Consider the following 27,892-nt stretch of genomic DNA (forward strand, 5'->3'; position numbering starts at 1 on the left):
AACGGGGGGGTGTATATATAGGCATAGAGGGAGCTAGGAGAGTCCAAATGAGGTGCGGTTTTCGGCCACGCGATCGTGATCAACGCTCTAGGACATGGAGCAGAGTTTGGTGGGTTTTGGGCCAAATTGGAGGGGTGTTGGACTGCAACACACACGAGGCCTTTTCGATCCCTCGGTTAACCGTTGGAGTATCAAACGAAGTCCAAATGATATGAAACTTGACAGGCGGTCTACCGGTAGTAAACCAAGGCCGCTTGGTAAGTCTCGGTCCAATCCGGAAATGTTTAATCCCCACACACGAAAGAAAGCTAGAAATGACCATCGGAGGAGAACGAAGCGCCGGAATGCAAAACGGACAACGGGGAAAATGCTCGAATGCATGAGATGAACACGTATGCGAATGCAATGCACATGATGACATGATATGAGATGCATGACAAAGAAAACAACACACGGAGACAAAGACCCGAACCCAAGAAATAAATATAACTTAACGCCGGAAACGGCAAGAGTTGGAGTACAAATTGGGAAAGTTACATCCGGGGTGTTACAATTATAAAGTATAGTTTCTTCTTTAACTGGTAATGGTTCTTTAATTTCTTCTTTAATAGGTAGGTGATACTTAAACCACTTCTCCTTAGGGAGTTCAACATGAGTAGCAAATGATTCACAAAAGGAGGCTACTATCTCATATTCAAGTCCATATTTAGTGCTAAACTTTTGCAAAGCATCTGTATCCATAACGGATTTAACACAATCATGCTTAAGTTTAATACCCGACTCTTTACCTTCATCGAGTTCCCGATATTCAGAGTTGCGTTTAATTCTTTCCAAAAGATCCCACTAGAATTCAATAGTCTCTTTCATAAATGAACCAGCACAAGAGATATCAAGCATGGTTTGATCATTACGAGAAAGCCAAGCATAAAAATTCTGGATAATAATTTCTCTTGAGAGCTCATGATTAGGGCATGAATATAACATTGACTTAAGCCTCCCCCAAGCTAGAGTGATACTTTCTCCTTCACGAGGCAAAAAATTATATATATAATTCCGATCACAATGAACTAGATGCATAGGATAATTTTTTGGTGGAACTCCAATTTCAAACAATTCCAATTCCATGATCCAATATCATCAAATAGCCTATATTATGCCAATGTTTTTCCCTTCAATGATAAAGGGAAAACATTTTCATAACTTCATCCCTGGGTAAACCTGCAAGCTTAAACAATCCACAAATTTGTTCCACATATATCAAGTGCATATCAGGATGTTCAGTTCCATCTCCTGTATAAGGATTAGCTAGCAGTTGTTCTATCATACCCGAAGGAATTTCATATTCAATATTTTAAGTAGGTGCAGTAGGTCGAGGGGTTGCTAATTGTGGTTTCGGACGAGGTGAAGATACCCCGAACAAACTCCTCAAAGGATTGTTTTCCATAGTAACAAGTGATAATAAATTTCAGCACACTATATAAATGTTTCCTTACCAAAGGCGCTTCACTCCCTGGCAACGGCGCCAGAAAATAGCCTTGATGACCCACAAGAATAGGGGATCAATTGTAGCTCTTTTAGATAAGTAAGAGTGTCGAACCCAACAAGGAGCAGAAGGAAATGACAAGTGGTTTTCAGTAAGGTATTGTCTGCAAGTGCTGAAATTGTAAGTAACGAGTAGTTTGATAGCAAGATAATTTGTAACGAGCAAGTCTTTCCCTAATAATAATAAAGCACGGATTGATTTTGTCGGGTTCACCGTCACAATACGCTTCCGCCCAGTCGTAATACGCTTTTACGATTCATACAGACAAAATCATAATATAAATGAGGTGGGACTAATAGCATGTTCGTCCGTCCGTCCGACCTGGTTCGCCTATCGCACGTCCAAAAAATTCGTCCGTGTTTTCCTACGTCCGTTTGGTCTATCAATGTTGTTCTTTTTTTATTACTCACTGTTCGCCGCCGGCCGCTACGCGCCGCCACGTCCAACCCTCCTCCCACCTTTTTTTCGAATCTCCTCCCACCTTCAATCCTCCTCTGTTCAGCGCGGTCGTGGCAGACGACGCGCACCTCCTCGGGGAAGAGGCCGTGGGGAACCAGAGGCCGCGGAGGCAAGGAGACATCACATCCTACCTCGACCTCTGGCGGCGCTCCTCCCAGATCTTACCCAACCCCTGCGCCACCTGGGGCCGTCCCCTATGCCATTGAAGAATCCCATACGTGGGGAGGAGGCAGCCCACAGTCGGAACTCGGAAGCATCGTCAAATCCAGCCGGTCGCCCGTGACGTCCATGGAGTGTGGGGGAGCAACATGGTCTAACTTGGCAGGGTGGACGCATCGGTGGTGGTGGCTGGAGGCAGAGGCAATCGAAGGGGCAGGTGGTGGGCTGGCAGCGGCAACGTGGTGCCTGATGGGGGGAGGGGAGTGTCGCACCGCGAACCTCATGCTGGTACCTGCTCTGGGAAGAGCAGGAGGGGTGGTGGGGCAGTGGTCGCCGCGTCCCGGGTGCCCGCCGCCCTACCCGCGCACATGGTCGCCATCAGCCCCTAGTGTTGGACTCTGGTGGTCTCCATTGACGACGGAATAGATATGGAGGTCGGCGAGGGGCATGGTCTTGCAGGCCAGGGTCTGACATGGCGTGTGTGTGCTCTCACAACACCGCTGCATCACCTAGCACATAAGCTATTGATGAGATGAATTAAAATGTTTCTGATTTGCTAGGTCGTTCATCCTCTCTTCTTCCGCATGTCCAAGTCCTAGGATCCTTCACATGCCACGGTATTCTCAAAGAGCTGAAGAAGAAAATAGGAACATGAAACTGTTGGGTGAATTGGGTGTGAGCTTTGAAGCATTTGTCTTTTAGCAGAGGAGCGGCATCGTGGGCAGTTTTCGGCTTGTGCAGGTCATCCGTCTTAGTTGCATCCAGCTGATAGCAGAGTTCCTATTCGTCTCAATGCCTTTCTGAACCCACTTGGTAAGCAATTGTTGTTGCTTTGGCTTTTTCTGAACCTTGCAACGTTGCTACCAGGTAGAGAGGATCCGGTGCCTAGACTGCACTTTTAAACAAAAATATAGTGCTCAAGTTCAGGAGGTGTTGTGCATATGGAAAAGAAAAGCAAATTCTCACATTATGCCATCTTTCATTAAAATTACTTAAAGGTCGATTACCCATGGGTTCTGCACTTCACTACAAGTCATTTGTATCCTTGACCTGATAAGTTGTTGTTGTTGTTGTATTGTGAATTATTTATAGTATGGGACCAAATTTATTTTTTTTAGTTTGGCACCATTCTTTGTTAATGGAGATTGCCATTGTTTTGTGTTTTGCTTGATTTTTGCTATCATATAGGCATTGCAGGATTTGGCTTGTTCATTGTGAAACATTTTCAGTCTGAAGTTTTATTTTTTCTCCCGTTGCAATACACAGGTGAGTTAAGAAAAAAACGCTTCAAGATTCTTTTTGGCTGCAGATCGAGCGGCGGGCTGCCGATCCGATCAGGAGCAGGACGGCGGCGGCAAGCACATAAAGGGCACGGGCGGCACACTGCCCGGGTGAGAGGGGGGGGGGGGGGGGGGGGGCATATGCGTACGCAGCGGCCATCCATGGCGGCTCTGGTTGATGCAAGAGAACGAGGGGAGCAGCTCGCGAGGGCCGGCGCTGGGAATAGAGCGTAGGCGGGTGGATCTGGCGATTCCAAAGGGGCTGCAGCGACGAGCGGCTCCGTGGGCAGCGACCATCCATGGCGGCTCTGGTTGATGCAAGAGAACGAGGGGAGCAGCTCGCGAGGGCCGGCGCTGGGAATAGAGCGTAGGCGGGTGGATCTGGCGATTCCAAAGGGGCTGCAGCGACGAGCGGCTCCGTGGGCAGCGACCAGCGGGGTTCAAGCGGCGGCTGCCATGATGGTTTGTCAGATATACTTGCAGTTTATGCATGGGTTGATCCTTCCACTGGATACTGTCAAGGTTTGCATATCAATGGAGCATTGCATAGTTTTGCTTCAATTATTTAAACTGCCTAATTGGTATAAGTTGATTGTAGGTATGAGCGATCTGCTTTCCCCTTTTGTTGTTTTATACGAGGATGATACAGATGCCTTTTGGTGTTTTCACATGCTACTGAGAAGGATGGTAATTTGAATCTATGTCAAACTATACTGGCATATGTTAGGTTGGTATTTTTGCATGACTTAATGCATGGTATAAATTTTGTTGCATTTCAGCATGAAAATTTGCAGCTCGAGGGACCGACATGAGTTATGAATCAGTTGGAAGCATTATGGGAGATCATGGAATTGATAGAAACGGAAGTAATAAACTGGTAAGGATCAAACAGGCAAATGGAGTCCTAATTTTCTGTTGGAAATTCACATGATATGGGTCTATGTTTGTGGCTTCAACAGACTGCATATGCCCCAAGATTTGAGGTGTGAGTGTGTGACTTGATTTTTTTGTTGTTACAGTTAATCGGTAATGGATAAATCAAATTTTTTTATGTAGATTGGTAAGACTAATTAAGTTAAAAATTTCTTATTTATGGGTTATAATTTCTTACACCAAAAGCAGATTTGTGGATGTTTAATAGATTTTCAGAGGGATATAATACTAGAAGTGTGAATGTTTGTCAATTTTCAGAGGGAAATAAGCCAACAGAATACACATAAATACATGGTTGCTTTGGGAAATTTTGGATGTTACCCATGCTAATGCATGATGGTAGTTGCTGCGAAGCTCATCTTATCAATCCATCATGAATCATCCCAGCACCACAAATTGTCTATTTAGTTCATCACAAACATCAGTATCACGTCGATAACGAAGATAAATCAGAGCTCAATGCAGAACCCTTGGTACCTCCTCCATGTTATTTTAGGACAAGAAAACAACCCAAAAAACCATTTATGCTCAGCTAGCTTCAGATTTCTGTTTTTGCATAATTAAGATGACAAGATTGCAGACATACGATACTAGATAGCTAATTTTAATCCCATTACAATGTTATAGATAGCTTCCTGAGCATACATGTGTCATTGCTCCATGTTTTTACACCAGGAAGTGGCACATATTGAACTAACATGGCACCTTTCACTGGGCTGACAAAGTTGAGTTTTTTTCCCATTTTTGCTGAGGAGTCGGCATATGCTGCATGCACGCGCTCGTCCTCTGCTCAGACACCTTCAAGGCTCTCGACCTCAGCCAATGATCTGCTGATGATAACGTGGCAGCCACGAACTTGTGGTTGCTGAGCGTGCGCTCCTTCTTCTGGTTACAAAGCGACCATGACAAGATGACTGTGGTGGTCTTGGCTTTTAGGATGGAGGCCTTCTGCTGCATTTTCTCATGGACGGACCGACCAATGCAGCATTCCTTGCTACAATTTCTTTCTCATAGAAACTGAAAGTATATGGTCTGGATTCATATTAGTGTATGTATGAGAACTGACTCAGAGTATGTTGGTCATTTGCGTTCTGAATCTTTTTGCTGTATGATTTCTATGGGAGAGAATGATACATGAGCCAGTAATAATACAACTAAAGTTTGTGACCATATCATTATAAAATTGTTGGCTAGATAATGTATGTATTCTACTATGGTCATTTCCTTTGTAGCTATACACTTTTTTAGAATACTGTACAATTTTATCTATAGATCATTTTGTTAGGAATGGTGGTAAAACGAGGAATTTTTTTTACTTGTCAATCTTCTATCCCCTATCCACCCCGTTTCACTCATGCTTCCACTTTCAAAGAATGGAAGTGGACCTGTGGAGTCTTGAACATGTGTATTGGAGGGCATTTGGATTGTTTTCCTCCCGTTGCAACGCACGGGCATGTGTGCTATAATAATAATAATAATAATAATAATAATAATAATAATAATCTTTCCCTAATAGTAAAGTACGGATTGACTTTGTCGGGTTCACCGTCATAATACGCTTCTTCCTGTGAATCTATGTTTTCAGTTTTTTCCACCTATACTATTTTCTACATCCAAGGTGGTACTATTTTACGTGCCTATCTTTATATTTACCTAAATATTAAAAGATAGAGGCACGTTTGATCTGGGTCGGTCATTTATTTTTGGCTAGATTTTAGTTGACCGGTTCAATCGTGTTCTGCCTCAACCCATCGAAGACATAAATGTTCGTGTCTGTTTCATACATACACGCACACGAACCTTCACATTGCTTCCCCAGATTTCTTGGAAACTAAACTACCCATCTAGTTGTTGTTTTTTCTCGTGATCCCTTACAACACGGTCTATCGGTCGCCGCCTTTTCTGTCGTCTCCCATAAGTATTGGCTCGTGAGAGAGAGAGAAGAGGTGGGGAGGGTGGATCCGTGGAGCGGAGGAGCAGCCGAATTGTACGCAAGCGAGGGTGATCCCACGGTTTAATTCGTCAGGGTACAAGTCACGTCGAGACGATTTCTGAAAAAAAGTCATGTCGACTTAACTCGATCGAGAGAGTCATCCTGCTCGGACGGTTGCCATTAGGAACCAGTTTAGCCCATCGATTCGCTGACAAGGCAGGCCGACGAGGAAGGAAGGGCAACGCGTTATTTTTGGCTGGTCGCTTCGAGGAGGCGCGAGGCCATGCTACAGCTTCTATCACCATCCCCGTCATCCGTGCTGGCACCCCTCCCCAAAGTGCCTCAATAACGACCCTCCCACCGGGCTGCACATCCCGTCGCTCCCCGCCGGTCTGTACCGTCGCGACCTCCTGCGCAACGGTGCCCCTCCTGACAAGGCAACGACGCCAACCTCCCACCTTGACCTTCAATGGCGTTGGTGGAGTCCCGCACTAAGACCTGCGCATAAGTGGGTAAGCAGCTGCTCGCCAAGGTCGCACTAGCACCACCCTGACCACACCTACGCGAAAGCAGCGCTGAAGTGGTCGCCCATCACCGTGGCCTTCTTGGGAAGGAGAAGGGAAGGTTTGAGATGGTCTAGATGGGGGCAGGGGATCGTGCTCAGAGATGTCGCCGAGGTGGTCAGAGCAGATGAGGATGAACTATGCCCCACATTGATTGGGAGGTTCGATGGGATGGACACAGATGACCGGCCGATCTTAGTTGGAGGCGGCGGCTGGTGAAGCCGCTCATAAGCCAGAGTGATGGCAACATCTGCCAAGGAAGATAATGATCACGAGAGAACTAGGTGATGCTATCGTAGTGGGCACCTGCCACTATATATGCTGTCGACGATACGTATCTGAGTACATGCCACATGCAAATCCAACGGAAGACACTAGAAACACACACGTGTAGGCTCTTTGCAAAAGAGAAACCCCTCCTTTGTTTTGTACATTTGATACATGAGAAGGTTGATTCAAATACTCCCAGAAATAGTCTCACCTTGCTTCCCTATAACCAATCTATCTCATTTATATACGACCTTAATTTCCTGTGTATCAGAAAATCTCTCGGAGATCACACAGATAAATGAGGAAGGAAAGAGAGGCTAATTAGAGAAGAAATAAAGAAGGAAAGAGCTAATTACACAAGAAGTAAAGAAGAAGAAAAAGCTAACGATTCTATATGTGGGATGGGCTATTTGCGCTGTTGCATATACTTTAACGACAAAAAAATAATGAAGTGATGCGCTGCATAAGACATTGACATTGGTGTTAGAGTTGTGTCGAATATTGTGTACAAGGTAGGTTACAGATGGACTAGGAGTTGTATTGTGTTTACATAGGATGTGGAGTTGTGTCCTAATAGGACACTTGTATCCTAGGCCTCTCTTATATAGCGGGGGTAGACACACGATGTAACCTATGCCAACATAATAGCACCGGAATGCAGGGGAAGCCGGCAGCATGTGCCGGCGTTCAGGGCGACCGGGTGCGGTATTGTAGCGGTGTCATGGGAAGGAGCGCCTATAGTCAAGCCCCGAGGATGTAGCCATATCGATGAACCTCGTTAACAAATCTCGGTGTTGTGCTCGTGTGGTTGCTTGATTCTCGGATGATCAACGATATGCCTCGAGTTTATTCTAACAAATGGTATCAGAGCTAGGTTGTCTGGAGATAACGGATTGTTGATCTAGAAAAAGCAGAGCCGACAGATTTTAGCTGTGGAGTTGAAAGCGAGCTGCAGACCAAAGAAAGTTTGTCGGCGGATCGGAACGGTGGCAGCAGGATCTATTCGGAAAGCTATGAGGACGATGCCGAGACGTGCGGCAACAGCAGTTGGAGCAGCAGGCGCCAAAGCTGGGATGGGCTAGCAGCAGGTGCTTGGATGGGCTGGCAGCAGGCCGGCCTAAGGTGCTTGTGCGGTAGCGTGGCCGGCTAGACCGTGGTTCAGGTCCGGAGCTGCAGGCAAGGCAGAGATTACGTGGTGTGTGCATGTGATTTGTTTTGGACCAAAAGAGGACCGAGTCCTCGTGCGACACGGACGGAGGCAGATCGAATCGGGAAGAAAAAGACCATCATGATACGGAGCCATCGAATAGAGCAGGGCAAAGCAAAGCTAGCATTAGTTCATGCCCCCAGGCAGAAATCGAAGCAGCACTCCAAAAGTTTTTTGGTGAAGCATCAAGTACTAGTCCAGAAGCTCTCGTGAGTAGCAAAATTCAATCAATCTTTGATCTGGTTTTTCTGCTGCTTGCACACGAGAAGTGTACAGGGAGTTTGTGTTTTGTTATGTGCATCCGGATTGCAGGGCATCATGTTTGGAAGCTTGGATGGATAATTTTTCGCAGGGTCAGCTGTACAAAGAACTGTGGCGTCATCGGGTACCAAGTTTGAGGTGAAGAAGTTCATGGAACTGAAAATCTTGGGTTATGCCAGACAAAGGTGAAAGATTTGTTAGCACAATGGGGATGCTTGAAGGCGTTGCGGGAAGTCATGTCAGCTGAGATGGAATTATCATGTGATGGATGGAAATTCGTGAAGACGATTTAGGAGCCTTGAGCGTGTCGTTGCAGTCGGACAAGTTCGGTTGGGTCAGACTAGGCAGTCTGACGGATCGACGGAAATCGGTTGGTACAGAAGACGGTGGTGGGATCGGCGACGACGACATAGGAGCGTGATGCCGGTGGTGACCGTTTTCTGGGCGTGGAAACACGTGGCGCAGGCCCCGAGGGCTTGTGTGGCTTCGACAAGACTATGGCGTGGGGTTGATTCAAGACAGTGTATACACGAAGCTTGAAGTCGATGAGGTGCAGGGGTGGACTGATCATCTACCATGGAGTCATGTTGAAGGTGGAGCTGGATTGAGGGGCTACGGTGTAAGGATCCAGGGAATCGAAGCCTATTCAGTAAGGGGGAAAAGCGAGTGACATGCAGTTCGGACTGGCGCCCAGTGGTCTGATGAAAGCGTGAAACTTGTCATCGGTCGGTGATGATCAGTGGTACTCTGCAGTGGGGGTTGAGTGGTGTGGGTTCGCGACCCTTGAGACTCGACCGGGACAGCGGAGACTTGACGCGGTAATAGCGGCAAGACGTGCGGTATGCACGGGGCATGGAGACGGGCCAGGGCTCTGGTGGTCATACATGTGGTGAGACAACTGCGAATTTGACTCGGGATGACTACAAGCAACGGTGAAATTCCTTCAAGTTTCAGACAAGCGGTCAAGAAAGGAGCGGTGATATTGAGTTCAGGTAACTCTTATGTGTGACACCCAATATGTGAGTTGTTCACTTTCACGCAGGTCAGTGATCAGTGTGTGATGACGTTGGATGGATACTCTGGAAGTTGGGAGCACAAACTAGAGTAACAAGGAACTTAATTTTGCTCGAGTGTTGACTCTGGTCAAGAAAAGAAGGGACTACAAGTTGCAGGTGGAGTCATATGAAGTCTTTGGAGTAGCAACGGTACTTATGGGATAAGCTCAAGTCCAATGTACATGGAAGTTTGACGCATTGACAAATTCAAGGTGGTAGAAAATATTCACCAAGGTGAAGTTTGTTAGAGTTGTGTCGAATATTGTGTACAAGGTAGGTTACAGTTGGATTAGGAGTTGTATTGTGTTTACATAGGATGTGGAGTTGTGTCCTAATAGGACACTTATATCCTAGGCCTCTCTTATATAGCGGGGGTAGACACACGATGTAACCTATGCCAACATAATAGTACCGGAACGCAGGGGAAGCCGGCGGCATGTGCCGGTGTCCAGGATGACCGGGTGCGGTATTGTAGCGGTGTCATGAGGAGGAGCGCCCATAGTCAAGCCCTGGGGATGTAGCCATATCGGTGAACCTCGTTAACAAATCTCGGTGTTGTGCTCGTGTGATTGCTTGGTTCTCGGATGATCAATGGTATGCCTCGGATTTATTCTAACAATTGGTGATTATGACCCTGATTGATGAAGAAAAAAATAGAAAAAATATAAGAGGACTAGAATATTTTGCTGTTGATCATTTTTAACTGAAGTTGGATGATTGTTTATGTCCTTTACAGACTGCTACTATTTTTTTTATCTAACTTCATAGACTGCTATTATACTACTACGCAAAAGAAGGAAAGGAAATGGACATCAATCTAGTTAGGATTACAGAATGTTGAAATAACATGTATACACATGCTACCACACACACAGGAAGCATATATACATAAACATGCTATGAAGTATACAACGAAGATTTACATACGAAAGCAGAATACAAAACAATTTATTTCTAGGCGCACCTGATCCCACCTAGATACATGACTGCGTTATAAACCTTTGTTGCCAAAACATAGTCATTTAGAAGTCATGGTCATAGAGTCTGATCTCCGTGAAGTTGTTGTTCTGGACAAGAAAATGTGTGCCATGCTTAACATCCCTGAAGGTGGACGTGCTTCAATCAAGTTATGGTTGAAGGATCAGCATTGCTCATACATATGATCAAAGAGAAGAACATGCACGTTGCTCATTGGTGGGTTACCTCAACAAATATAATTTGGCTGTACTGGTTAGTGTTTTGCTTTTATTTTATTTAAAAAAGTGTTCATATTTGAAGGAAAGTTTCAAAATGGGTTGCTTTAGCCAATTGAGATAAAAAGTTATGATGCATATATTAATAACTTTAACAATAACACGTACATTCAACTGGACGCGAATGGTAATTCCTCATTCTGATGTTTACTCATTACCGAAGCACAACCCGCAAGTCCAACAATGAAGGCATTTCCCATCTCAAAAGAAAAGATCAATGCATCATTTATTGGGCTTTATTTTTGCAAAGATGGCCAGCTTACAACATAGTGATTAAATTAGGAGTGTTGGAGGAGTCCGATGAATTTTTATCCCGGTGCAACGCACGGGCCATTTTCCTAGTCTTTCTCTAATAATAAAGCACGGGTTGAGTCTCTCGGGTTTACCGTCACAATACGCTTCTTTCCGTGAATTTATGCTTTTAGTTCTTTTCACCTATATTAGTTTCTACATCCGAGGTGGCACTATTGCTCCGCGGCCGTTCTGTCATTACATCGCCAACCTAAGGAAGATAGCTGTTGGACGGACCAGGCCTACTCTTCCTGCGTCCATCGCATCATCCACCAACACAACACAAGCGGCCGCTGCCATCGCCAGCTCGCTCGATCGGCGGCTGCCAAGGAGAAGGGCTCCGGCCGGTGATCCGCATCGACCTGGCCTGGGCCCCTGGGCACCACCTACTCCTGCGTCTGCGTGTACGTGGTCGTGTACCGGAACGGCCGCACGTGTTGACATCGTCACCAATGACCAGGGCAAACCTAGCTCATCACCCCCTCCTGCCCGGGGCGCCTTCACCGACTCCGGCGAGGGCCATCAACCCGCACCCTGCGGCAACGTCTATAACGCCGAGTTGCAGCTAGCGGGACATGCATGAAGCTGCTAGCTAGCTGCCGTTCAAGGTCGTCCTCGTCTAGGTGGAGGCCAAGGCCGGTTACGTCCTTCCGGACACTCAACCTCAACCCGAAGGCGGAGGGAGGAGGTGAGTGCAATCGTCCATCCTCACCAGGATCAAGGAGAGACGGCCGAGGCTTACCTCGAAGGCGCTCAAGCTCCGGGACGCTGTGATAGATCACCATGCATGCATGCCGGCCTTCTTCAACGACCCGGCCGCAGCGACAGGCCACCAGGGACGCCCGCCGACCGCCTCATCAATGAGCCTGCTGGCGCCAGTCCATCATCGCCTATGGCCTCCACAAGGTGGCCGGCAGAAAGGAGAGAAACATGATGGTGTTGGACCTCAATCGGCCGCGTCACCGTCGACATCCTCGCCCTCGATGGCGACATTTTCGAGGTGCTCACCACCAACGGCGACACCCACCTCGGCTGCTCCCCTCGGACGGACTGAGCTTCAAGCTGGAGCTTACCAACGTCAGCGCTCTCACGACCGCCGCCTGCCACGTCCACGTGTGAGCCTCTATCGTTCGGCACATCGGCCCCGGCCCGGCCCGTCCAACGTACGGCTTCCACCAGCATGTACTGTACCATACATGACGATTGAGCAGCGCAACGAGCAAACACCGCTCATCACCATGTGTTCGATCGCCGTTTTGTTTCAATACTATGGAGCATCAAATTAAACGCTAGCTGCTGCCTACACTAGCTAGCATGCATCACCCGATCCGAGTATTCTTATAGGCGTACGTGCTCCCCGTCGAGTAGCTAGCTCACCGCCGACGTCGAGAGCCACGGCGCATGCGTGGGATGGGAAGAAGATAATATAGCTAACCTTCGCTCACTCAGTACCCTAGCAAGCAGACATCTTCCCCTTTTTTTAGTTGGACTAGCATGGCCATCTCACGTGCATCACAATGGCAGGCAGAGAACAAGGGTACATGACCGATTGGCCAGCCATGAGGTTTAGAGCTTCTACGGCAGCCGACACCAAATCCGACCCCTCAAACGCCTCTGGACGTGCCCGACCGGTTATACGGCATACTTGATGCTATGCACCTGAGTACCTCATATTTCACCTCCTAGATCCATACAAACCATGCAAAATAAATACGATTACTTAGTGATTTCACATATATATATTTGTGGGATATTAGGATACTGTTTCATAGTTATGACGCAAAACTTAAGAATGTTAGTCTGATTGTCACGTGTATATAAGGGCATGTACAATGATTGATAAGATAGTCTTATCTTAAGTCTTGCATGTGATTTAGAGATATAAAAAAGTATGTCTACAATGGGTCATCTCTTAGCCTTATCTTCAATAACTAGCTATTCCTAAAAACATGATGAGATATATTGTGCTAAGAGAGATCAACTCTTGTTTAGGCAAAAAATCTCAAGTTTATGTGGAGACAATTAGTGGCCTTAATCACCCTATGTTGTACCGGCCGCTAGCTTCAAAACATATTGATTTAAGCTGGGCCATGGGTGATAAGAGATAAGTTGGGCCCAAAAGAAGTTGATTTATGGCCGAGTTGACCAATATGATTTTAGATTTAGAAAATATACATGATGGAAAATAGATCAGCAGACTATAGTTATGCCAACTGTTCTGACATATAGAATGCAAAGTCAAAGCTCAGAAAAACCAAGAACACAAAAGCATCATTAAAAATTGTTCTTTTGACGATTTGTCTGACAAAGTAACCATAGGGAATTCACTTACAATTTTCTTTTTGAAAAGTTCAGGATCGCATCGTAGAGAAGGTCAATAAAAATGGTTGCGCAAAAAGAGACACCGATTGATTCATTAAAAAAATTGCAAGTTGCTGCTAGTGGTATTTTAATTGTTATGTGTGCAATTTTAATTTGCTAGAACTTTTTTTTTAGGTTGCTAGAATAAAAAGGGGATTTTCATGATTTTGTTAAAAAACCTTGAAGTTCAAATTTTAAAAATGCACAATGTTTATTAAAAAAACTATGATTCTTTCCGTTACAAAAAGAAATAAAACCAAGAAGTCGAAATCAAAAAAGAGGACCAGTTTAATGATTATACAAAATTCGGATTTGTCAGAAGTGGCACACCGAGAAGATTTGTAAAATGAGCCACATTTTACAACTCTCATTAAATTTGATTCCATGTCAAAGTTTTCTCCCGTTGCAACGCACGGGCATTTGTGCTAGTAACAATAATAGTAACAAAAGTGCAGCAAGGTATGAAGGAAATATGCCCTAGAGGCAATAATAAAGTTATTATTTATTTCCTTATATCATGATAAATGTTTATTATTCATGCTAGAATTGTATTAACCGGAAACGTAATACTTGTGTGAATACATAGACAAACAAAGTGTCACTAGTATGCCTCTACTTGACTAGCTCGTTAATCGAAGATGGTTATGTTTCCTAACCATAGACATGAGTTGTCATTTGATTAACGGGATCACATCATTAGGAGAATGATGTGATTGACATGACCCATTCCATTAGCTTAGCACCCGATCGTTTAGTATGTTGCTATTGCTTTCTTCATGACTTATACATGTTCCTATGACTATGAGATTATGCAACTCCCGTTTACCGGAGGAACACTTTGTGTGCTACCAAACGTCACAACGTAACTGGGTGATTATAAAGGTGCTCTACAGGTGTCTCCAAAGGTACATGTTGGGTTGGCGTATTTCGAGATTAGGATTTGTCGCTCCGATTGTTGGAGAGGTATCTCTGGGCTCTCTCGGTAATACACATCACTTAAGCCTTGCAAGCAATGCAACTAATAATTTAGTTGCAAGATGATGTATTACGGAACGAGTAAAGAGACTTGCCGGTAACGAGATTGAACTAGGTATTGAGATACCGACGATCGAATCTCGGGCAAGTAACATATCGATGACAAAGGGAACAACGTATGTTGTTATGCGGTCTGACCGATAAAGATCTTCGTAAAATATGTAGGAGCCAATATGAGCATCCAGGTTCCGCTATTGGTTATTGACCGGAGACGTGTCTCGGTCATGTCTACATTGTTCTCGAACCCGTAGGGTCCACATGCTTAACGTTACGATGATAGTTTCATTATGAGTTTATATATTTTGATGTACCGAGGGTTGTTCGGAGTCCCGGATGTGATCACGGACTTGACGAGGAGTCTCGAAATGGTCAAGACATAAAGATCGATATATTGGACGACTATATTTGGACACCGGAAATGTTCCGGGTAAGATTGGGACAATACTGGATCACCGGGAGGTTATCGGAACCCCCCGGGAGGTATATGGGCCTTATTGGGACTTAGTGGAAAGGAGGGGAAAGGAGCGAGGGAAGGGGCGCCCCCCAAGCCCAATCCAAATTGGGAGGGGGGCCGGCCCCCCTTTCCTTCCTCCCTCCTTCCTCTTCCTTCCCTCTCCTACTCCTAATAGGAAAAAGGGGAGTCCTACTCCCGGTGGGAGTTGGACTCCCCCCCTTGGGTGCGCCACCCTCCTTGGTCGGCCCCCTCCTCCACTCCTTTATATACGGGGGCAAGGGGGCACCCTAGAGATACAACAGTTGATCATTGATCTCTTAGCCGTGTGCGGTGCCCCCCTCCACCATAGTCCTCGATAATATTGTAGTGGTGCTTAGGAGAAGCCCTGCAACAGTAGAACATCAAGATCGTCACCACGCCGTCGTGCTGACGGAACTCTTCCCCGACATTCTGCTGGATCAGAGTCTGGGGATCGTCATCGAGCTGAACGTGTGCTAGAACTCGGAGGTGTCGTAGTTTCGGTGCTTGATCGGTCGGGCCGTGAAGACGTACGACTACATCAACCGCGTTGTGCTAACGCTTCCGCTTTCGGTCTACGAGGGTACGTGGACAACACTCTCCCCTCTCGTTGCTATGCATCACCATGATCTTACGTGTGCGTAGGAATTTTTTTGAAATTACTACGTTCCCCAACAGTGGTATCAGAGCCTAGGTTTTATGTGTTGATGTTATATGCACGAGTAGAACACAAGTGAGTTGTGGGCGATATAAGTCATACTGCTTACCAGCATGTCACACTTTGGTTCGGCGATATTGTTGGATGAAGCGGCCCGGACCGACATTACACGTACGCTTACGCGAGACTGGTTTTACCGCCGTGCTATGCACACAGGTGACTAGCGGGTGTTAGTTTCTCCAACTTTAGTTGAACCGAGTGTGGCTACGCCCGGTCCTTGAGAAGGTTAAAACAGCACCAACTTGACAAACTATCGTTGTGGTTTTTATGCATAGGTAAGAACGGTTCTTGCTAAGCCCGTAGCAGCCACGTAAAACTTGCAACAACAAAGTAGAGGACATCTAACTTGTTTTTGCAGGGCATGTTGTGATGTGATATGGTCAAGACATGATGAGATATAAGTTGTTGTATAAGATGATCATGTTCTGTTGAAGTTATCGGCAACTGGCAAAAGCCTCATGGTTATCTCTCTATTGCATAAGATGCAAGCGCCAAATAATTACTTTACTTTATCGCTATGCGATAGCAATAGTTGCAACAGCAATTGTTGGCGAGACAACCATATGACAACACATTGATATAGATCAAGATGATGGAGATCATGGTGTCATGCTGGTGACGATGGAAATCATGACGATGTTTTGGAGATGGAGATCAAAGGCACAAGATGATGATGGCCATATCATGTCACATATTATGATTGCATGTGATGTTTATCTTTTATGCATCTTATCTTGCTTTAATTGACGGTAGCATTATAAGATGATCTCTCACTAAATTTCAAGATAAAAGTGTTCTCCCTGAGTATGCACCGTTGCCAAAGTTCGCCGTGCCCAGACACCACGTGATGATCGGGTGTGATAAGCTCTACATCCATCTACAACGGGTGCAAGCCAGTTTTGCACACGCAGAATACTCGGGTTAAACTTGACGAGCCTACCATATGCAGATATGGCCTCGGAACACTGGAGACCGAAAGGTCGAGCGTGAATCATATAGTAGATATGATCAACATAATGATGTTCACCATTCAAAGCTACTCCATTTCACGTGATGATCGGTTATGGTTTAGTTGATTTGGATCATGTGATCACTTAGATGATTAGAGGGATGTCTATCTAAGTGGGAGTTCTTAAGTAATATGATTAATTGAACTTTAATTTATCATGAACTTAGTCCTGGTAGTATTAGCATATCTATATTGTAGATCAATAGCTCGCGATCTTGCTCCCCGTTTAATTTTTATATGTTCCTAGAGAAAACTAAGTTGAAAAGTGTTAGTAGCAATGATGCGGATTGGATCCGTGATCTGAGGTTTATCCTTATTGCTGAATAGAAGAATTATGTCCTTGATGCACCGCTAGGTGACTAACCTATTGCAGGAGCAGATGCAGACGTTATGAACGTTTGGCTAGCTCAATATGATGACTACTTGATAGTTTAATGCACCATGCTTAACAGCTTAGAATCGGGATTTCAAAGACGTTTTGAATGTCATGGACCATATGAGATGTTCCAGGAGTTGAAGTTAATATTTCAAGTAAATACCCGAGTTGAGAGATATGAAGTCTCCAACAAGTTCTATAGCTAAAAGATGGAGGAGAATAGCTCAAGCAATGAGCATGTGCTCAGATTGTCTGGGTACTACAATCGCTTGAATCAAGTGGGAGTTAATCTTCCAGATAAAATAGTGATTGACAGAATTCTCTAGTCACCATCACCAAGTTAGTAGAACTTCGTGATGAACTATGAGATGCAAGGGATAACGGAAATGATTCCCAAGCTCTTCGTAATGTTGAAATCGACGAAGGTAGAAATCAAGAAAAATATCAAGTGTTGATGGTAGACAAGGCCACTAGTTTCAAGAAAAGGGTAAAGGGAAGAAGGGGAACTTCAAGAAGAACGGCAAGCAAGTTGCTGCTCAAGTGAAGAAGCCCAAGTCTGATCCTAAGCCTGAGACTAAGTGCTTCTACTGCAAAGGGACTGGACACTAGAAGCGGAACTACCCCAAGTATTTGGCGGATAAGAAGGATGGCAAAGTGAACAAAGGTATATTTGATATACAGATTATTGATGTGTATTTTACTAGTGTTCGTAGCAACCCCTTGGTATTTGATACTGGTTCAGTTGCTAAGAGTAGTAACTCAAAACGGGAGTTGCAGAATGAACAGAGACTAGTTAAGGGTGAAGTGACGATGTGTGTTGGAAGTGGTTCCAAGATTGATATGATCATCATCGCACACTCCATATACTTTAGGGATTAGTGTTAAACCTAAATAAGTGTTATTTGGTGTTTGCATTGAGCATGAATATGATTTGATCATGTTTATTGCAATACGGTTATTCATTTAAGTAAGAGAATAAATTGTTATTCTATTTACATATATGGTTACACACCCAATGAAAATGGTTCGTTGGATCTCGATCATAGTGATACACATATTCATAATATTAAAACCAAAAGATGCAAAGTTAATAATGATAGTGCAACTTATTTGTGGCACTGCCGTTTAGGTCATATTGGTGTAAAGCGCATGAAGAAACTCCATGCTGATGGACTTTTGGAATCACTTGATTATGAATCAGTTGATGCTTGCGATCCATGCCTCATGGGCAAGATGACTAAGACTCCGTTCTCCGGAACAATGCAGCAAGAAATAGATTTGTTGGAAATCATGCATACTGATGTATGTGGTGCGATGAATATTGAAGCTCGCGGCAGGTATCATTATTTTCTGATCTTCACAGATGATTTGAGCAGATATGAGTATATCTACTTGATGAAACACAAGTCTGAAACATTTGAAAAGTTCAAAGAATTTCAGAGTGAAGTGGAGAATCATCGTAACAAAAATAAAAGTTTCTACGATATGATCGCATAAGTAAAATATTTGAGTTACGAGTTTGGCCTTCAGTTAAAAACAATGTGAAATGTTACTACTCACGCCGCCTGGAACACCACAGCATAATGGTGTGTCCGAATGTCATAAACGTACTTTATTAGATATGGTGCGATCTATGATGTCTCTTACCGATCTACCACTATCGTTTTGGGGTTATGCATTAGAGACAGCTGCATTCATGTTAAATAGGGCACCATCTAAATCCGTGGAGATGACACCGTATGAACTATGGTTTGGCAAGAAACCTAAGCTGTCGTTTCTTAAAGTTTGAGGTTGCAATGCTTATGTGAAAAAGTTTCAACCTGATAAGCTCTAACCCAAATCGGAGAAGTGCGTCTTCATAGGATACCCAAAAGAAAATGTTGGGTACACATTCTATCACAGATCCGAAGGCAATATATTCGTTGCTTTGAATGGATCCTTTCTAGAAAAGGAGTTTCTCTCGAAAGAAGTGAGTGGGAGGAAAGTAGAACTTGATGAGGTAACTGTACCTACTCCCTTATTGGAAAGTAGTTCATCACAGAAATCTGTTCATGTGATTACTACACCAATTAGTGAGGAAGCTAATGATGATGATCATGTAACTTCAGATCAAGTTACTACCGAACCTCGTAGGTAAACCAGAGTGAGATCCGCACCAGAGTGGTATGGTAATCCTGTTCTGGGGGTCATGTTACTTGACCATGACGAGCCTACGAACTATGAGGAAGCGATGATGAGCCCAGATTCCGCGAAATGGCTTGAGGCCATGAAATCTGAGATGAGATCCATGTATGAGAACAAAGTATGGACTTTGATTGACTTGCCCATTGATCGATGAGCCATTGATATTAAATGGATCTTCAAGAGGAAGACGGACGCTGATAGTAGTGCCACTATCTACAAAAGCTAGAATTGTCACAAAAAGGTTTTCGACAAGTTCAAGGTGTTGACTACGATGAGAGTTTCTCACTCGTATCTATGCTTAAGTCTGTCCGAATCATGTTAGCAATTGCCGCATTTTATGAAATCTGGCAAGTGGATAAACAAAACTGCATTCCTTAATAGATTTATTAAAGAAGAGTTGTATATGATGCAACAAGAAAGTTTTGTCGATCCTAAAGGTGCTAACAAAATATGCAAGCTCCAGCGATCCATCTTTGGACTGGTGCAAGCATCTCGGAGTTGGAATATATGCTTTGATAAGTTGATCAAAGCATATAGTTTTATACAGACTTGTAGTGAAGCCTGTATTTACAAGAAAGTGAGTGGGAGCACTACAGCATTTCTGATAAGTATATGTGAATAACATATTGTTGATTGGAGATAATGTAGAATTATTCTGCAAAGCATAAAGGAGTGTTTGAAAGGAGTTTTTCAAAGAAAGACCTCGGCAAAGCTGATTACATATTGAGCATCAAGATCTATAGAGATAGAGCAAGACGCTTGATAATTTTTTCAATGAGTACATACCTTGACAAGATTTTGAAGTAGTTCAAAATAGAACAGTCAAAGAAAGAGTTCTTGCCTATGTTACAAGGTGTGAAGTTGAGTAAGACTCAAAACCCGACCACGACAGAAGATAGAGAGAGAATGAAAGTCATTCCCTATGCCTCAGCCATAGGTTCTATAAAGTATGCCATGCTGTGTACCAGACCTATTGTATACCCTGCCCTGTGTTTGGCAAGGGAGTACAATAGTGATCTAGGAGTAGATCACTGGACATTGGTCAAAATTATCCTTAGTGGAATAAGGATATGTTTCTCGATTATGGAGGTGACAAAAGGTTCGTCGTAAAGGGTTACGTCGATGCAAGTTTTGACACTGATCCAGATGACTTAAAGTCTCAATCTGGATACATATTGAAAGTGGGAGCAATTAGCTAGAGTAGCTCCGTGCAGAGCATTGTTGACATAGAAATTTGCAAAATACATACGGATCTGAATGTGGCAGACCCGTTGACTAAACTTCCCTCATAAGCAAAACATGATCACACCTTAGTACTATTTGGGTATTAATCACATAGCGATGTGAACTAGATTATTGACTCTAGTAAACCCTGCGGGTGTTGGTCACATGATGATGTGAACTATTGATGTTAAATCACATGGCAATGTGATCTAGATTATTGACTCTAGTGCAAGTGGGAGACTGAAGGAAATATGCCCTAAAGGCAATAATAAAGTTATTATTTATTTCCTTATATCATGATAAATGTTTATTATTCATGCTAGAATTGTATTAACCGGAAACGTAATACTTGTGTGAATACATAGACAAACAAAGTGTCACTAGTATGCCTCTACTTGACTAGCTCGTTAATCGAAGATGGTTATGTTTCCTAACCATAGACACGAGTTGTCATTTGATTAACGGGATCACATCATTAGGAGAATGATGTGATTGACATGACCCATTCCATTAGCTTAGCACCCGATAGTTTAGTATGTTGCTATTGCTTTCTTCATGACTTATACATGTTCCTATGACTATGAGATTATGCAACTCCCGTTTACCGAAGGAACACTTTGTGTGCTACCAAATGTCACAACGTAACTGGGTGATTATAAAGGTGCTCTACAAGTGTCTCCAAAGGTACATGTTGGGTTGGCGTATTTCGAGATTAGGATTTGTCGCTCCGATTGTCGGAGAGGTATCTCTGGGCCCTCTCGGTAATACACATCACTTAAGCCTTGCAAGCAATGCAACTAATAAGTTAGTTGCAAGATGATGTATTATGGAACGAGTAAACAGACTTGCCGGTAATGAGATTGAACTAGGTATTGAGATACCGACGATCGAATCTCGGACAAGTAACATACCGATGACAAAGGGAACAACGTATGTTGTTATGCGGTCTGACCGATAAAGACCTTCGTAGAATATGTAGGAGCCAATATGAGCATCCAGGTTCCGCTATTGGTTATTGACCGGAGACGTGTCTCGGTCATGTCTACATTGTTCTCGAACCCGTAGGGTCCGCACGCTTAACGTTACGATGACAGTTTCATTATGAGTTTATATATTTTGATGTACCGAAGGTTGTTCGGAGTCCCGGATGTGATCGCGGACTTGACGAGGAGTCTCGAAATGGTCGAGACATAAAGATCGATATATTGGACGACTATATTTGGACACCGGAAAGGTTCCGGGTAAGATTGGGACAATACCGGATCACCGGGAGGTTGCCGGAACCCCCCGGGAGGTATATGGGCCTTATTGGGCCTTAGTGGAAAGGAGGGGAAAGGAGCAAGGGAAGGGGCACCCCCCCAAGCCCAATCCGAATTGGGAGGGGGGCCGGCCCCCCTTTCCTTCCTCCCTCCTTCCTCTTCCTTCCCTCTCTTACTCCTAATAGGAAAAAGGGGAGTCCTACTCCTGGTGGGAGTTGGACTCCCCTCTTGGGCGCGCCACCCTCCTTGGCCGGCCCCCTCCTCCACTCCTTTATATACGGGGGCAAGGGGGCACCCCAGAGATACAATAGTTGATCATTGATCTCTTAGCCATGTGCGGTGCCCCCCTCCACCATAGTCCTCGATAATATTGTAGTGGTGCTTAGGCGAAGCCCTGCAACAGTAGAACATCAAGATCGTCACCACACCATCGTGCTGACGGAACTCTTCCCCGACATTCTGCTGGATCGGAGTCCGGGGATCGTCATCGAGCTGAATGTGTGCTAGAACTCGGAGGTGCCATAGTTTCGGTGCTTGATCGGTCAGGCCGTGAAGACGTACGACTACATCAACAGCGTTGTGCTAACGCTTCCGCTTTCGGTCTACGAGGGTACGTGTACAACACTCTCCCCTATTGTTGCTATGCATCACCATGATCTTGCGTGTGCGTGGGAATTTTTTTGAAATTACTACGTTCCCCAACAAGGTAGCCCAATCCTTTTGAGGCAAAGGACAGGCCAAAACGGTCTCTTATGATAAGCAAAGCATTCTTGAGGGTACACGGGAATTTCATCTAGTCACTTTCATCATGTTGGTTTGATTTGTATTCAGTACTTTGATAATTTGATATGTGGGTGGACCGATGCTTAGGTGCTATTCTTACTTGAACAAACCTCCTACTTATGATTAACCCTCCTGCAAGCATCCGCAACTATGAGAAAAGTACTAAGAATAAATTCTAACCATAGCATTAAACTTTTGGATCCAATCGGTCCCTTACGGAATAGCGCATAAACTGGGGTTTAAGCTTCTGTCACTCTCGCAACCCACCATCTAATTGCTACTCCACAATGCATTCCCTTAGTCCCAAATACGGTGAAGTGTCATGCAGTCGATGTTTACATGACACCACTAAGGGAATAACAACATTCATACTATCAAAATATCAAACACATATCAAGTTCACATGATTACTTGCAACATGATTTCTTCCGTGACCTCAAGAACAAAAGTAACTACTCAAAAATGATAAATATGTTCATGATCAGAGGAATATTAAATAGCATAATGGATATGCACATATAATCTTCCACCAAATAAACCATATAGTAATCAACTACAAGATGTAATCAACACTACTCGTCACCCACAAGTACCAATCTATAGTTTCGGTAACAAGATTGAACACAAGAGATGAACTAGGGTTTGAGAGGAGATAGTGCTGTTGAAGATGTTGGTGGAGATTGCCCTCCCCGAGATGGGAGAGTTGTTGGTGATGATGATGACGATGATTTCCCCCTCCGGGAGGGAAGTTCCCCCAACGGAATCGCTCCGCTGGAGGGCAAAAGTGCTCCTGCCCAAGTTCCGCCTCGAGGCGGCGGCGCTTCGTCCTAAAAGTCCTCCTCTTATTTTTCTCCCATGACTTATATACCAAAAGATGGGCACCAGAGGTGGGCCGAGGAGGTCACAACCCACCAGGGCGTGCCTGGGGGGGGGGGGGCCTGGCGCGCCCAGGTGGGTTGTGCCCACCTGGTGTCCCCACTCTGGTGGTTATTGGCTCCAGTATTTCTTAAATAATCCATAAATATCTACGTGAAGTTTCAGCTCATTTGGAGTTGTGCAGAATAGGTGGCCTGACGTAGCTTTTCCAGGTCCTGATTTCCAACTGCTAGAATTATCCCTCTTGGTGTGTTCCTTGCAAATTATGAGAGAAAAGGCATTAGAATTACTCCAAAAAGCATTATTATGGAGAAAAACATTATAAATAATAGTAAGAAAACATGATGCAAAATGGACGTATCAATGCGTTGCTTCGTAAGGAGCCGATTTAGGTCCAGATGTTTCATGCTATGGTTAGGTTTACCTTAATACTTCTTTCGTAGTTGCGGATGCTTAAGAGAGGGGTTAATCATAAGTGGGAGGCTTGTCCAAGGAAGGGCGGCACCCAAGCACCGGTCCACCCACATATCAAATTATCAAAGTAACAAACGTGAATCATATGAGCATGATGAAAATTAACTTGACAACAATTCCCAAGTGTCCTAGTGAAACTATAGTCCATCATTTCCTTCGTCCATCAACCTGACCTGGTAATTCGAGTCTGAGTGGTACATGCGGGACGCCCTCCGGGCCACTTCGTCCAGTACACCTATGTGTTGCACCTCATCGACCCTCGAGCTTCTTATACTCCAATTATTCACTAGTCGCATGGCCGACATCAACAAACTGGCATGGACTTCATGCTGCTCAGCGAAGGCAAAAACACGATTGTCGGCAACACAGAAACCAACAACGCCTACACAGCTTCGGAAACATCCAACATCACTGTCATCCCAAGCACCTGAAGGATCGGTTATGTTGGCTACCTGCAACTCCATCCAGAACTGCTCTGAGTCAGAGGAAGTTGAGGCTAAAGCGGCGTTTTTGAGTGTCAAATTAATGATTGATAACTAGCCTGGACGGATCATCCTGGAAACTGACTGCTACAATCGGCAATAATGCTCTCCGTTCGAAAAATCTGGACAAAACGAAGTAGTGTGGAATTGACAAAGAAACAAAGACAGGTTTGCTCTGTCTAGAAGAGTGCCATGTAGTACATACTAAGAGAAAAAAATGCAACAAGGCTGCCGACTCACTGGCTAGACATGCTAGAGCATGGAGTGAGAGTTTGCACGGGGAGTTTGAACACATTTCCTGAGTTGATTAGAGAGCATGTAATCCTTAATTGTAAAACTCATGTTACGGATTGGTAAAAACAGAGCTCTTCTCGCCTTGAGAAAAAGGCATCTTGTGTGCACCACGCGGTTACGGTGCTCTGAGCCGGGGCCCGGGGGTCAATGTTAACGCCATTCGAGTTGCTGCCTGTGAAAAAGAGGGGTCCGGGAGAATTTTATTTATGGATGCAGGAATTTTTTTTCATGGATTTTAGATTGAGAGAATTTTATTAAGGGTAAATTTTGTTTTTGCCACTCTAGTTTTTGCCCGCTTTGCTTATGCCACTCTAGAATTTGACATTTCACTTTTTCCACTCTTAGCTTTTGACAATATATTACTTCTGCCATTTTGTGGCAAAAGGAAAAAAATAGAATGGCAATTGTGATACATTGTCAAAAGCTAAGAGTGGCAAAAGTGAAATGAAAAATTATTGTTTTTGCCATGGAATGGCATTTGTGATGTATTATCAAAAGCTAAGAGTGGCAACAGTGAGATGTGAAATTCTAGAGTGGCATAAGCAAAATTGATACAAGTTAGAGTGCAAAAACAAAGTTTTCCCTTTTATTAATGAATGCAGGATCTTTTTCTCATGGATTTTAGATCGATGACTACTTTTAGGGCAAACAGGTAACAGTGGGTTATATATATATATATATATATATATATATATATATATATATATATAAAAGATGGGTCTATTCTAATAACACCCTTAAGACCCTTATTCTAATAATACTAGAGCCTTATTCTGCTAACACCTTCCGAAGTCCGAACTGCGCACACAAAAAAACTAACCTAACCTTATCCCAACCACGGTGCTACCCACCCCACTCATCTCTCCCCCCGTGCTCCTCCATCCCACGACCTGCCCCACCCACACCTCTCTCCCCCGTGCTCCTCCATCCCATGGCGCCGCCGCCTCCCTCCCCGCGCCCCCGCTGCAGCGCCGCCGCCCTCGCGCACCCGCGCAGCCGTCTCCCCAGTGCCCTCGCGACCCGTGCGCCTCCTCGCCGCCCGGGCCATGGATCCGGCCATGCCGCGGCGGTCAGGCGACGGATCCAGCCCCGCTGCACCGCCCAGGCGCCGGGGTCGAGCGTCGCCGTTCCCCACCGTTGTCCCGGCGACTGCCCCCAACCCCCTCCAACTCCCCTCGTCCTTGCCCCCCGAGCAGCAACATGGATCCGGCGGGCGGTGCACACCCTTACCTCCACCAGCCCGAGCGCCCCGCTGGCGTGCCTCCAGCACTGGCTCTGCGCGGCGCAGCAGTCCACTCCTCCCCACGCCGCCCACACCCTCCCATCTACCGGATCAGGTCGCGGCTCCCCTCGTGCTCGTATCTTCCTCCCCTCCGGCAGCTCCACTCCGGCCCCAGCGGAACCACTCCTCTAGCTCAAGATCCATGGAGGTGAAGCCTCGATGGTGCTCACGTCTGTGAAAGCAGTGCGCTCAGGTGGAAACATATATTTTTGTTTCTGCTCACTGATGGTTCCCCGTGCAGTCCGACGACCACGGACGTGTAGCTCGCAGGCATGAGATGTGGTTCAGTGCTCCTGTGGGTGTAGTTCATGAGCGCGTCGGCGACGATGGCATCAACGCAGTGCACTCCGGTAGTTGCCGTGGTGCACTCTGGTGGCCGTTGTGGTACAGCTCAGTGGCTGGCCAGGTGAGGTTTGCTTTTCCTCTGCTTGTGGTTAATCTAAGCACGAGCTTCATCACCTCGGTGCTTTTGTCGTGTAGCTTGGTGACGCGACAGGTGCAGTCAGCTGAGCAGACACTCTTCTCCAAGCGAGAAGAGGAGGGCGATCTCGGTTCCTGTCCACGTGCAGTTTCAGGCGATGCGCCCATGCGGTGCGGAGCACATGTGCATGTAGTCCATCGGCCATGCGTGTAGTACAGGTCGCATAGTGGTGTAATTCATCGCTGAACCTGTGTTGTAGTTTTAGGTCGCATAGTGGCGTGTGTGATGCAGTTTTGCGTCTCCTCTCGGGTGGACACATAGCTGCACCCCAGATCGCCCAGTACTGCAACCCCTTCCTTCCTTTACTTATTTTTTGCAGGAAAGAAAGTGGTGCATTTCGGTTGGATGTCCCGTTGGAGTTTGACCTTGTGCCATTTCAGATTATACTGTGCAGTGCGACATGAGTTTCTCTGCTTGGGGTGCTCTGATACAGTATATACTTGTACGGGTGTGTAAAAAAATATGAATTTGTGTGTTGAGCATTCTGAAGCACTGATGTTATTTTTTTACTTCGAGAAAACATGACGTGGTCCATTATGTGGTGGTTGGTAGTTTACTTTGTCAGAAGGGAGAAAAAGAAATTCACGTGAGAGGTTCACTTCTTTTTCGAATGAAGATTGTTTTTGTGGGACGATCGAAAAATATGGATTTGAGGTTCACTAGCAAAAATTAACGTGGTTCACTTCTGAGTGTTACAGTGCATTTTCAATAATGGTGTGTTTCACTTGCACCCGAGATGAAGATTGTTATTGTGGGACGATCGAAAAAATATGGATTTGAGGTTTACTAGCAAAAATTAGTCTGGTTCACTTCTAAGAGTGATACAGTGCATTTTCAGTAGTGGTGTGGTTCACTTGCACCCGGGATGAAGCGCAAAAAACTAAATCATTAGGGAAACGACAAAAATAGTAATGCGGTTCACTTTGATATATGTTGAGGTTCACTTGCCCTCGTCTTTGCGGTGCACTCTTGTTCATAAAAAAAGTTTAAAAAAACACAACAAAAACTCATATGAGAAAAATAACGTGCGACAAAAGAAATTATGCAGCTCGCTTGCAAGTACGATGCAGTGCGGTTTTCATTTTGAAGCAGTGCGGTCGGCCATATGATGTTGTCCATCTCGTAAGTGCAAAAAAACTGTTAGGGAAGCGAAGAAAAGTAATGCGGTTCACTTCTTGGTAGTGTTGAGGTTCATTTACACCAGATGTGAAGTGCACTCTACTTTCTCGTCCTTGAAAAATTTACGTCTGAATAAAAGAAACCAAGCAGTTCTCTTACCCGTCTGATGCAGTACGGATTTTCGTCTAAAGCAGTGCGGTTTTCAGTCGGATGAAGTACCCACGTCGATTTAGGTGTCGCGAAAAACAGAGTGTCC

General features: G+C 45.0%; 1 long non-coding RNA gene and 1 other non-coding gene across 3 annotated transcripts; both read left to right on the forward strand.

Annotated features, from left to right (window-relative positions):
- The first annotated feature begins 3,561 nt into the window (after window positions 1–3,561).
- LOC125517530 (uncharacterized) lies at window positions 3,562–5,576 on the forward strand. Of its 2 annotated transcripts, XR_007287666.2 has the most exons (4): window positions 3,562–3,963; window positions 4,040–4,128; window positions 4,221–4,318; window positions 5,130–5,576. It is a non-coding gene; the product is annotated as an uncharacterized LOC125517530 (long non-coding RNA). The 2 variants fall into 2 exon arrangements; XR_007287665.2 differs by having other exon boundaries at window positions 3,564–3,963; window positions 4,221–5,576.
- Window positions 5,577–25,577: 20,001 nt separating this feature from the next.
- On the forward strand, window positions 25,578–27,068 carry LOC125513508 (uncharacterized). The gene is made up of 2 exons (XR_015608074.1): window positions 25,578–26,442; window positions 26,517–27,068. It is a non-coding gene; the product is annotated as an uncharacterized LOC125513508 (transcript).
- The last annotated feature ends 824 nt before the right edge of the window (window positions 27,069–27,892 follow it).

The sequence above is a fragment of the Triticum urartu genome, chromosome 6A (assembly GCF_056163025.1).
Source record: "Triticum urartu cultivar PI428250 chromosome 6A, HENAU_Tu73, whole genome shotgun sequence".
Lineage (NCBI taxonomy): Eukaryota > Viridiplantae > Streptophyta > Magnoliopsida > Poales > Poaceae > Triticum > Triticum urartu.